Source organism: Leptosomus discolor, unplaced genomic scaffold (genome assembly GCF_034619465.1).
Source record: "Leptosomus discolor isolate bLepDis1 unplaced genomic scaffold, bLepDis1.hap2 HAP2_SCAFFOLD_80, whole genome shotgun sequence".
In the NCBI taxonomy this organism is placed as follows: domain Eukaryota; kingdom Metazoa; phylum Chordata; class Aves; order Leptosomiformes; family Leptosomidae; genus Leptosomus; species Leptosomus discolor.
In genome coordinates, this window is record NW_028237973.1 from 493549 (window position 1) to 503512 (window position 9964).

The 9964-nt window shown below is 52.8% G+C and overlaps 1 pseudogene; it reads right to left on the reverse strand.

The window, feature by feature from the left end:
• Window positions 1-1573: 1573 nt before the first annotated feature.
• Window positions 1574-4060, reverse strand: LOC147412273 (acrosin-like; annotated as a pseudogene).
• Window positions 4061-9964: the final 5904 nt, after the last annotated feature.

Here is a 9964-nt window from a genome sequence, read left to right on the forward strand (position 1 = left end):
TGTCCTGGGTTTGCGGGGCAAGGTTTTGGTAGTGAGGGGGTTACAGGGGTGGCTTCTGTGAGAAGCTGCTGGAAGCTTCCCCTGTGTCCGATACAGCCAGTGCCACTGGCTCCAAGACGGACCCACTGCTGGCCAAGGCCGAGCCCATCAGCGACGGTGGCAGCGCCTCAGGGAGAGTGTGTTTAAGAGAGGAAAAAGTTACTGGGCAGCAGCAATCGCAGCGAGAGAGAGGAGTGAGAATATGGGAGAGGAACAGCCCTGCAGGCACCAAGGTCAGTGCAGAAAGAGGGGGAGGAGATGCTGCAGGCACCGGAGCAGCGATTCCCCTGCGGCCTGTGGTGAAGACCACCGTGAGGCAGGCTGTCCCCCTGCAGCCCATGGGCGGTGGAGCAGAGGACTGCCTACACCCCGTGGAGGGCCCCCACGCCGGAGTAGGCGGGTGCCTGAAGGAGGCTGTGACCCGTGGGAAGCCTGCACCAGAGCAGGCTCCTGGCAGGACCTGTAGCCCGTGGAGAGAGAGAAGCCCACGCTGGAGCAGGTTTGCTGCTGGTGACCCCGTGAGGGGGCTCACGCTGGAGCAGTCGGTTCCTGAAGGACTGCACCCCATGGAGGAGACCCACGTTGGAGCAGTTCATGGAGAACTGCAGCCCCTGGGAAGTACTCACGCTGGAGAAGTCATGGAGGACTGTCTGCCGTGAGAGAAGACCCCACACTGGAGCAGGGGAAGTGTGTAAGGAGTCCTCCCTCTGAGGAGGAAGGAGCAGCAGGAACAACAGTGATGAACTGACCACAACCCCCATTCCCTGTTCCCTCCTGCCCCGTGCCGCTGGGGGGGAGGAGGGAGAGAAATCGGGATCAAAGTTAAGCCCCGGAAAGAAGAGAGGTGTCGGGGGAAGGTGTTTTAAGATTTGGTTTTATTTCTCAGTGCTTCTCTCTGAGTTAATTGGTAATAAATGACATTTGTTCTCCCATGTCAAGTCTGTTTTGCCCATGAGGGTAAATGCCGAGTGATCTCCCTGTCCTGATCTCAACCCACAAACCTGTGGTTCTATTTTTCTCTCCCCTGCCCAGCTGAGGAGGGGGAGAGTGATAGTGGCTTTGGTGGGCACCTGCCATCTAACCAAGGTCATACCACCCCAGCCAGGCCCTAAGCATGGGCTTGTGTGCCTTAACGCGTGCCCCCACAGCTGTCTGCGTGGCACGTCTTTGTCTCTTGTCCTCTTGCGAGCCTCGGTGACCCGTCTTCTCCATCCCATGGGGGCTCCCAGCACCCTCTCCTCTGCCCAGGCACCGTTTCAGCCCTTCGGTGTGATGCTTCCCCTTTGTGCCCAACTTGTCTGCCCGCAGCCTCCTGCCGCAAGGGCCTGCCGTGGAAGTCCTTGCCTTGCACAGGAGACTGAACTGGACTGAAGCGTGGTCAGCTGTGACAACTGGTGACTTTATTTCAAGAACTAAGTCGAGCGCAGCAAGTGTGTGCCTGGAGAGGAGCGTGGGCAGGACAGAGCAGGCCTCTGGCACTGCGGCTGCCTTTGGATCTCAGCAGGCTTTGCCCCAGGAGGAACGGGTGGTGCTACCCTGCAGCCTGCACTGGCTCCTGTTCCTCCTGCTGCTCAAGCCTTTATCCCCCTTAGGACCTGCAGGAGCTCCTGCAGCAGGTTAAAGAATTCCAGCAGCTTCTGCCGTGGAAACTGACAGGGCCTAAACCTGCCCGACTGGGTTGGGATCGGCCTTGGCCTCTGCACGGGGGTTGAGGTGAAGACTGGCTGTGGCGTTGGAGCAGCCGTTCCTGCTGGGCGCAGTCCCATCTGTACCAGAATCCAGTCGTAGAAGTGCTGCGTGGAGGTGTAGACTCCGGGCCGCTTGGCTCTGGCGCAGCCTTTCCCCCAGCTGGTCACCCCCACGAGCCAGAAGTAGGCAGCGTGCTTGTCTTGGCAGACGAGAGGACCACCGCTGTCCCCCTGCAGCGGAGCGGAGGAGAGAGAGAGGGTTCTGGTGTTGTTGGGTGGCCCCGGCAGCACTGTGGCTGGCCCCTTCTCTCTCCCAGCACCTGCCAGAGCTGTACCCACTGCCCAGCAAGGCTCTGCTCAGGTGCTGGAGCCTGCAGGACCTTGTCCGGGAGGGGCTGGCAGGCCTGCAAGGTCGGGCACTCTCCTCTCTGCCCCAGTGGATCCTGGAGGTGTGGAAGGGGGATGTGCCAGGACTGGGATGCGGAGCTCTGGGCTGGGGCAAGAGCACTGGGTGGCCTTTCTGGGCAGAGTGATGGGGCTCTGGGACAAGAGAGGTGCTGGGCAAGGGCCTGCAGACGGGGAAGGGGAGGCGAGCCCCGACAGCGGTGGGGACCCAGCGGCAGGAGGGCGACTCGCCAGGCGCAGCATGCGCCGGCGGACGTTTGGGCGCTGGCGACAGGGCTGCCTGTGCTGCTGGGGGCTGGCGCGGAGCACGCTCCTACCTGGCAGGTGTCGATGCCGCCCTGCGGATAGCCGGCACACACGTTGTGGGGGTGGATGGCCCCTCTGTACCAGCGGCTGCTGTTGCAGACCTTGACATCGATGAGGGGGACCTGGGCCTCCTGCAGGACAGCGGTCGATCCTCCAGCTGTGAGCACAGGAAGGAGTTAGCAGCCAGCAGCCCTTCTGTTCCCAGTTCTCCTCCCGTGTGGGTGAAGTCCTTCCCTAGGGCCCGCCTTTGCCCCTGCAGAGGCCTTGTGCCGGGCTTGCCCTTCCGTCTCGCCTTGGCTAACGGCTCGGGCCCCCCTCTCCGTGGCCGTACGTCCCCACAGCCCGACTCTGGCTTTCGCCGCCACTGCTGCCATAAGCCCAGCCCGCCTCCCCAGCGTGCCGAGCTTGCCCTCGGGACACGAGCACTGTTTGGGAACTCACATCTTGCCGTGGTGGCACCCCACCCGCTGACGTAGCAGTTTGTCAGCTCTGACACTCTCAGCGAGGCGTCGGGCACGCAGGCCAGCTGTACGTAGTAGCCGCACTGGACAGGCTGGTCCAGTTCCAGCAAGGCAATGTCGTTCCTCTCCGTGCCGTTACGGTAGTGTTCGTGAACCACCAGCCGCTGAATGTTGCGCACTTGGGTCTCAGGGCCCGGCTGAGCCAAGTGGGTGGCCCCGATCACCACGCGCCACATGGTGACGTGCCTGGAAGGCAGATGGAGAGGTGAGAGGGAGCAGAGCCACGTGCTGCAGCAGCCCCGTGGTTCCCTGCCTTCTGCTTCCCAAGGCAGGGAGGAAAGCAGCGCTGCGGAGGGTGCCACTGCCCTAGCACGCCTTGGGCACCAGGAACGTGGAGCTGGAGGCTGCTAGGAAGCGGTGGCGCGAGCCCAGCCTTCTGCGGAGCAGTCTCTCAGCTGGGCTCACCAGTGCCCTGGCACTGGGCGTACTGCAAGGCACCGGGATGGCAGGAGCTCGTGGGGCTGCGGACACGGCGCCTGCTGGTGCTGTGGGGATAGCCCCCTTCCCTGGTCCTCCTTACCTGGCCCCGACGAAGCAGTGGGCTGCTGTGAGGACCCACTGCGGGCTGATGAGGGACCCTCCGCACACGTGGCCCGTGCCCACTTTCCAGGGGTTCTGGATGCTGACGATCCAGGGCCAGGCCCCTGGCTGGGCACCCGTGCCACCCACGACGCGCGACGTGCCGGAGGGAGCTGCCATGGGCCGGAGCCCGCAGGTCCCGCTGTAAGAAGAAACTCATGAGTGTGCTGCTGGACGGCTGTGCTGCTGTTGAGGCTGAAGGTCAGCCGTCTTCCCTCCCCCCGAGGGGCTGCACGGATGGCAGGGCCAGGGAACCCCGTGGCTGTGCCTCCAGCCCTCTGTCCGCTTCAGCCCCATGGACGGGTTGTGCCAGCAGCCTGGGTGCTGGCAAGGAGCTGAGGCTCCCACAGGGGTTCGGGAAGCGGGGTGGCCACAGGGCACACGCGGGCCCCCTCCAGTGAAGCCCGTCAAGGGCTGCCCGAGCTCCCTCCCAGAGCCTCGGCCCACTTACCCACAGCTGTCCCACATGCCGTGCACAGGCCGGCACACGGCCAGCAGGACGAGGAGGGCGAGCAATTTCATCGCTGTTGGCGGCACGTGTCAGCTGCAAGAACGAGGTCTTGTTGCCTCCAGCGCAGCCGCTGACGTACTGCCCGCAGCAGTCTCGCTGCCTCTGATGGCCTTGGCCCTGGGGTTGATGTCACAGAGCCGCCGTTTCTGGGCGTGGGGCACGGTGGCCTCTCAAGGGGGGGTGGAGGTGGGGGTGTCAGCAATACGGGGGGTTTCCAAGCAGGAGGGGAGGCAGAAGCTGGGATCGGATCCCCTGACGGACCCCTGCTGAACACTCTGCCTGCAGGATGAGGGCATGCAGGCCCCGTGGCAGGCAGTAGCGCCTGCCTCCGAGCGCTGCCTGCTCACAGCCAGCAGGAAAAGAGCAAGCGTGGCAGCACGGCCTCTTTGGGAAGTTCACTGCCACCCTGCTCTCCACAGCTGTTTGCCTCCAGGTCCTTCCCAAAAACCACACACCAGAGAACATAACTGCTCTGGGCAGGACGCACTTGTTGAGTGTTGAAGAGCCAGTCCGGTCATCGCCGCAGCAGGCAAGCAGCGATGTGCAGCCAAACAAGTCAAGCATCCCCCACACCAAGCAGGGCCAACTTCCCTGCACAAAGCCCAGTGAAACACAGATGCAGCACAGTCCACGCTGGCTAGGGCATCCACAGCAACACCCTCTGGCAGGCTTCCTGTCCTCGCTGTCTAGGAGGTCTGTCGCCCTTCCGAGCCAACCCTGGCAAGGGCGATGGGGCGCCCGGTTCGTGCGGCCCAGGACGTGCAAGCTGAAGCTCCAGACAGAGAAGAATGCTCCTGCTCTCAGCCGCACATGTCGTTCTCCACGGCTTTGGGAAGCCCTGCACCAGCCTCATCTCACCAGTCCGCCTTCTGCAGCTGTATGGCGGAGCCTTGCCTTGCTCACATGCTGGAGCGCAGGGCAGTCACGGGAGCACAGCAGCAGCCAGCCACTGTGCGTGGCATTTGCTGAGCAGGGCCGGGTCCCTGGAGGGGAGACAGCAGCGGCTTGAAGAACGGCAGCCTCCAAGCTCGTGAAAGGTGCGGGAGCTTCCTGCCGTCATCCTGGCTTGGGTGGACAGACAGAAGGCACTGTAACGGGTCTGCGTGGCAAGGTTTTGGTAGCTGAGGGGCTACAGGGGTGGCTTCTGTACGAAGCTGCTGGAAGTTTCCCCTATGTCAGATAGAGCCAATAACTAAGAGATGGGATTTAGGCAAGAACAAATCAGTCAGTAAAAACATGGTTTTGAGGGAAAGATCCTTGTAAATCTCTAAGCTAAGGGATTTAGTTTCTATTTTTTGTTTTAGAAAGCATAACACTTTTTTCTTTGTTGTTTTTTTTTTTTCCTTTGTTTTGTTTGGTTTGGTTTTTTTTAGGATAATCATGATTTCACCCAACACACTTGAAGCAAAGTATTTTCCTTTTACCTTTTCACATTTCAGTTCAACAGGTTTGGGGCTTGTTGCTGTTTCTGGACCGGTCTTAAAAGACTGCTCCTTCGTGGCTCCTGTCAAGAGTACGAACGTGCTGCGGGAAATCAGACCCAGGAAACAAGCACAAATCTGTTCCACGTAGTTCCTGAAACTTATAAGCTATAGTTTCCTGGTGGCAAGGCAGGGATGTTGTTAGTAATTCTATTCCCTTCCTTCAGCTGGAAAAGCCCAAAACCTCAGAAACTTCCGTTCAGCATGAGATCAGGAGTGCCAGAGGCACAACAAATGCTGTGATTCTCTGGGGAGGCAGAGACATGACTGCTCCCAGGCACTGCAAAACCTGAGTGCCCAGGAGACAACAACTAGAAAGAGCTCTTTTTTTCCACTACAGGCAGCAACAGGATCTTACTTCCTTTCTCCAACAATTTTTTTTTGGTTGTTGAAGCTACTGTGAATTTAGTATATTTGAAATTTCAAGTCTTTCAGGAAATCTGGCTGAACTCACTCACTGGATTCACAGGTTATTAAGGAAGGACAGCCAGACAGGCCTTGTTTCCCATGGCTGGAAACTTACCCAAGTCCAACACCAGAGATGGCCATGCCCAGAGTGTATCCTAGACTGAGAGATGGGAGATACTTATATGGATGTCTTTCAGGCCGCCTGATCATCTCGTTGTATGCTCTGGTGGTCGCTTCTGAATTGTGTCCACTTTTGAGGCTTAAAAACAGTGCCTTGCTCTGAGTATCAACATGCAACGCCTACTGGATCATAAATACTCTATTTTCCAAAATAAGAAAATCTCATCAGAAGCTGGCACAAAAATATTAATTCAATAAATAAAACTTACATTAATTCACACCCGAAAAAAAAATCCCCCCCTTTCTCTTCCACATAATTTTCAAAGGAAAGGAAACCCTCAAAGTTCTTTCTAAGAGTCCCAAAAGAAACTCCAAGGAAATAAATATTATTTACTTTGCATATCCTGCAAGACAGTAAGCAACCTCCCAAAGAGGGTCCACAGACTCTTTTCAGTATCAAAAATTTCCCTTGCTGAGACAAAAGAAAAATAGATCTATGAAGAACTACTACCGTTTAAAACGCTGTGAGAGGCAGACCATTAATGCCTGTCCCTATCACCATACACAAGTGAGCATCCCGGGTTTTGTGTCCTTCACCAGTTTTATCGCGCGCTCCAGCGTTTCTCTGGCTTTGTGGACAGGGTTATCCCCAACCTACAAAGTTAAAAATAGACTGAAAATCTTTACTGCTAAACCCAGTACTAGCTCTTGGTAAACACAGTCCAACCTTGCTTATGAAAATTACTATATTGAGACAATATATTTTATTTAAGGGTTTAAATGCATATAATAAATAAAAAGGTTGCTTACATTACCCCAAAATAGCACAAATTAAAGGAAGAGTGATCACAAATTCTTAAGAATTAAAATAAAGGAAAATTTGGTTTAAACGTCTTCAGGCATGGTAGCAGTGTAAGGAGCATGACAAGATTGCTTAGGATCATTTTATCTGGTTTTTGGATTCTTCTGATTCTTCCTTTTATGAAAACTATGAAACAGCCACAGTGTTTTATTTTATTTCCGCTCTTACAACTGTAATCTACATTTGGAGAAAGTTCTACAGAAATGCCAACTCCAAATGCTCTTTTGATGGGAAGAATAAAAAATAACAGACTTTTTTTGTTTTAAGGAAAGGATCGCAAATAAATCCCAAGTTGCTGATTTTCAGTACTACAAATAAAACCAGCTTTTGTGAAGGTATTTACATTAAACATGTTTCAAATAATACTACTGTGTTATCTGACTATGCTTTATTAACAGTGTCTTTTCCACAGTTTTTCTGCATTTTTACCTGCAAGGCTCACCTCAGTGCAGGGCACTCTTCCAGAACGATTAGCAGCGGTGTCACGACATGTAACACCAGCTGTAAATTCCAGACCCGACTGCCGAGCTGCAGGCATTCCACTTACAGCCTTGTCAGGCTCATAAGCCTTCACGGGCTGTTTCACCGCCGTCCTCGGCTCCAAGATCCCTCCCAGCACTCCCGCCAGCACACCCTTTCTTCTTGAAGGCTACCACAAAGGGAACCAAGGAAAAAATCACGTTCAAAAGCCCAACCTAAAGAGTGAGCAGTAAAAGCAAAACCCAGAACTGTTAAGATAATCGCTGTTCAGAGGACAAATTAATGTGCAAGGTGCCTCGGGCACCAACGGTTTGGCTCTTCCCACAACTACCAGGAGCAACTCCGAGTGCAGGCAGAGCTCTCAAGGGCAGGGTAAACAGCTTGTTGTTCTTTGTTCTCCTCAGCCCCACTCACCCACTGGTTAGATACCCTTGTTAACTGAAACGGGACTTCAAGAGTTAACTGTTCATTCTCCTAATGGTAAATGCTAAAGGAACATTGTCATTTAAAAATCTTGCAAATATTCTTTACTTGAAGTTTGTGGTTTACATTAAATAGGTGTATGCTGGTGACTGGCTAATTATTTGAAAGAGCTCCAGGCCATATTTATTACTTCCTTACCAAGCAGCCAGCAGACACCTCCTATAAAACGAGAACAACAGAAAGCAGGTCAGGGAGTTTCATCTCCCGAACCAGGACTCTTTGTCTAGGAAAACATTCTGCTCTACAGGCAGAAGAAGAATGAAGTGTTACACACAGATAATTACTGTTTGATCCCCAAACTGCACAAGTAAAACACAGTTGAATTATTGATGAAATGAGCCTTCAGGGTACATGAAAGCATAAAGCGTAAATATTTCCTGAACTGCCAGAAGTTCAGCTGTCTGACAAATACCAAAAAACATGGGGAAATGGGAGACTGAACCTCCCCCCCTTCTGTCTGCTCGTAATGCAGCAAAAGAGAAACCACAAGATCAAGTTGATCTTCAGCTGCTCGGCCAACAGAAAGGGAAAGTGCCTGTCAGAGAGCCCTGATAGCGTCACCTTGACAAAAGCTCCTCCACTGGGTGACACTGGGGTATCATCTCTAATCTGGTAAAGTCAATCAAGAAGGGCTCTGAGAGATGCACGGCCAGATTGGAATGCATCCTATCTGATAGAGAGGAAAATGAAATATGAAGACAATTCATTCATTTACAGCCCGAGCAAGGAAACCCACCAACTCACATTAAATGCTGGTAACACTACCAAGGATACAGTCACAATTATAATCTCAGCTATAAACAAACATACTGTCATTCAAAATTTCTTAGCGACATACAATTACAAATAACATGTTATAATGACCCATGAGATTTCCAATCAACAGAATCGCTGTTAAGCTCCATCAGAGAGGCCACACAGAGTAACTCATTGTATCTTTCCATTTTGCATAGTTAAGACCAGAATGAACTACAACTGTTAAAAGAAAACAACAATCATTTATTAACATACAGTCGAATAATACCAGTCCAGTTTGGAAAACAGGGAGTACATTCATGTGACATTCTAACTTATTCTGAAGCAACAGGAAAAACCGGCCTCACCACAAGAATGGGACAGCCCTACACACATGGACATACAGAGCTGATTTTTTTTTTTTAACAGAACAGAGTCTAATTCTCTGTTTTTAATTAAAAATACCTATTGATGTGCATAGGTATATGTGTGTGCACGCACACACCCACAGGGTAGATTTTTATCATCTCTATTGTGTAGCAGAAAATGGTGCTATTCACACCTGCCCCTGGTTTCCAATGACACCCAAGGGTTCTCAGTACCTCTGAAAAGATGCTAAAGTCTCCAGGGAATTCAAGTTTCTGAGAAAAGATGAACCACTCACTTCCCTAAGCTTTCAACCTGTCCCACGCAGGCTGAAAACCAGTAGCTCTGCGCTATCCCAGCGGAAGGCTCTAACGGCTGGAAGGCTCACACGAGAACAGCACTGCCGCAGGAGCGGGATTCTGGCTCCGGTACTGAGGGAGCACGTTGCAGGGCTTTCCCTTGAGCTCGCTGCTGGGTGCTGGGTGTCCCAGGAACACAATTCGTTGGCTTTGCAATACGCAGCACCACGGACTCCACACGATACTGCACAACAGGTTGGATACAGTCACTGTAATTTCAGAAATGCAGAGTAAACACGGCTGTATCCAACTGTGCGAGTACACACTCACATTTCCTGAATTTAAAGTACGGACAACCAGTTTTCCAAAATAAACAGCCACGCTCTCACTTTTAAGGTACATTTTCTGTCACATACAGTGGAACTTTTCCATGTGTTTCCTCATCATTTAGCCCTAATAACTGAAAATCAAGTACTTCTAATTTTTACCTATGGAAAAATAAACACCCAACAGGCTGCAACAACATGTGCGGATGGCCATGCTGCAGTCAGGGAACAAGCGTTTACTAAACTGTAGTTTTGTTGGACTTGCAGAACACTGAAGAAAATACAGTATAACATGCAGCTGGTGAGCATTTTCCCGGTCATCATTCCAGGAATGAGGCATTGCATTATTATTTCA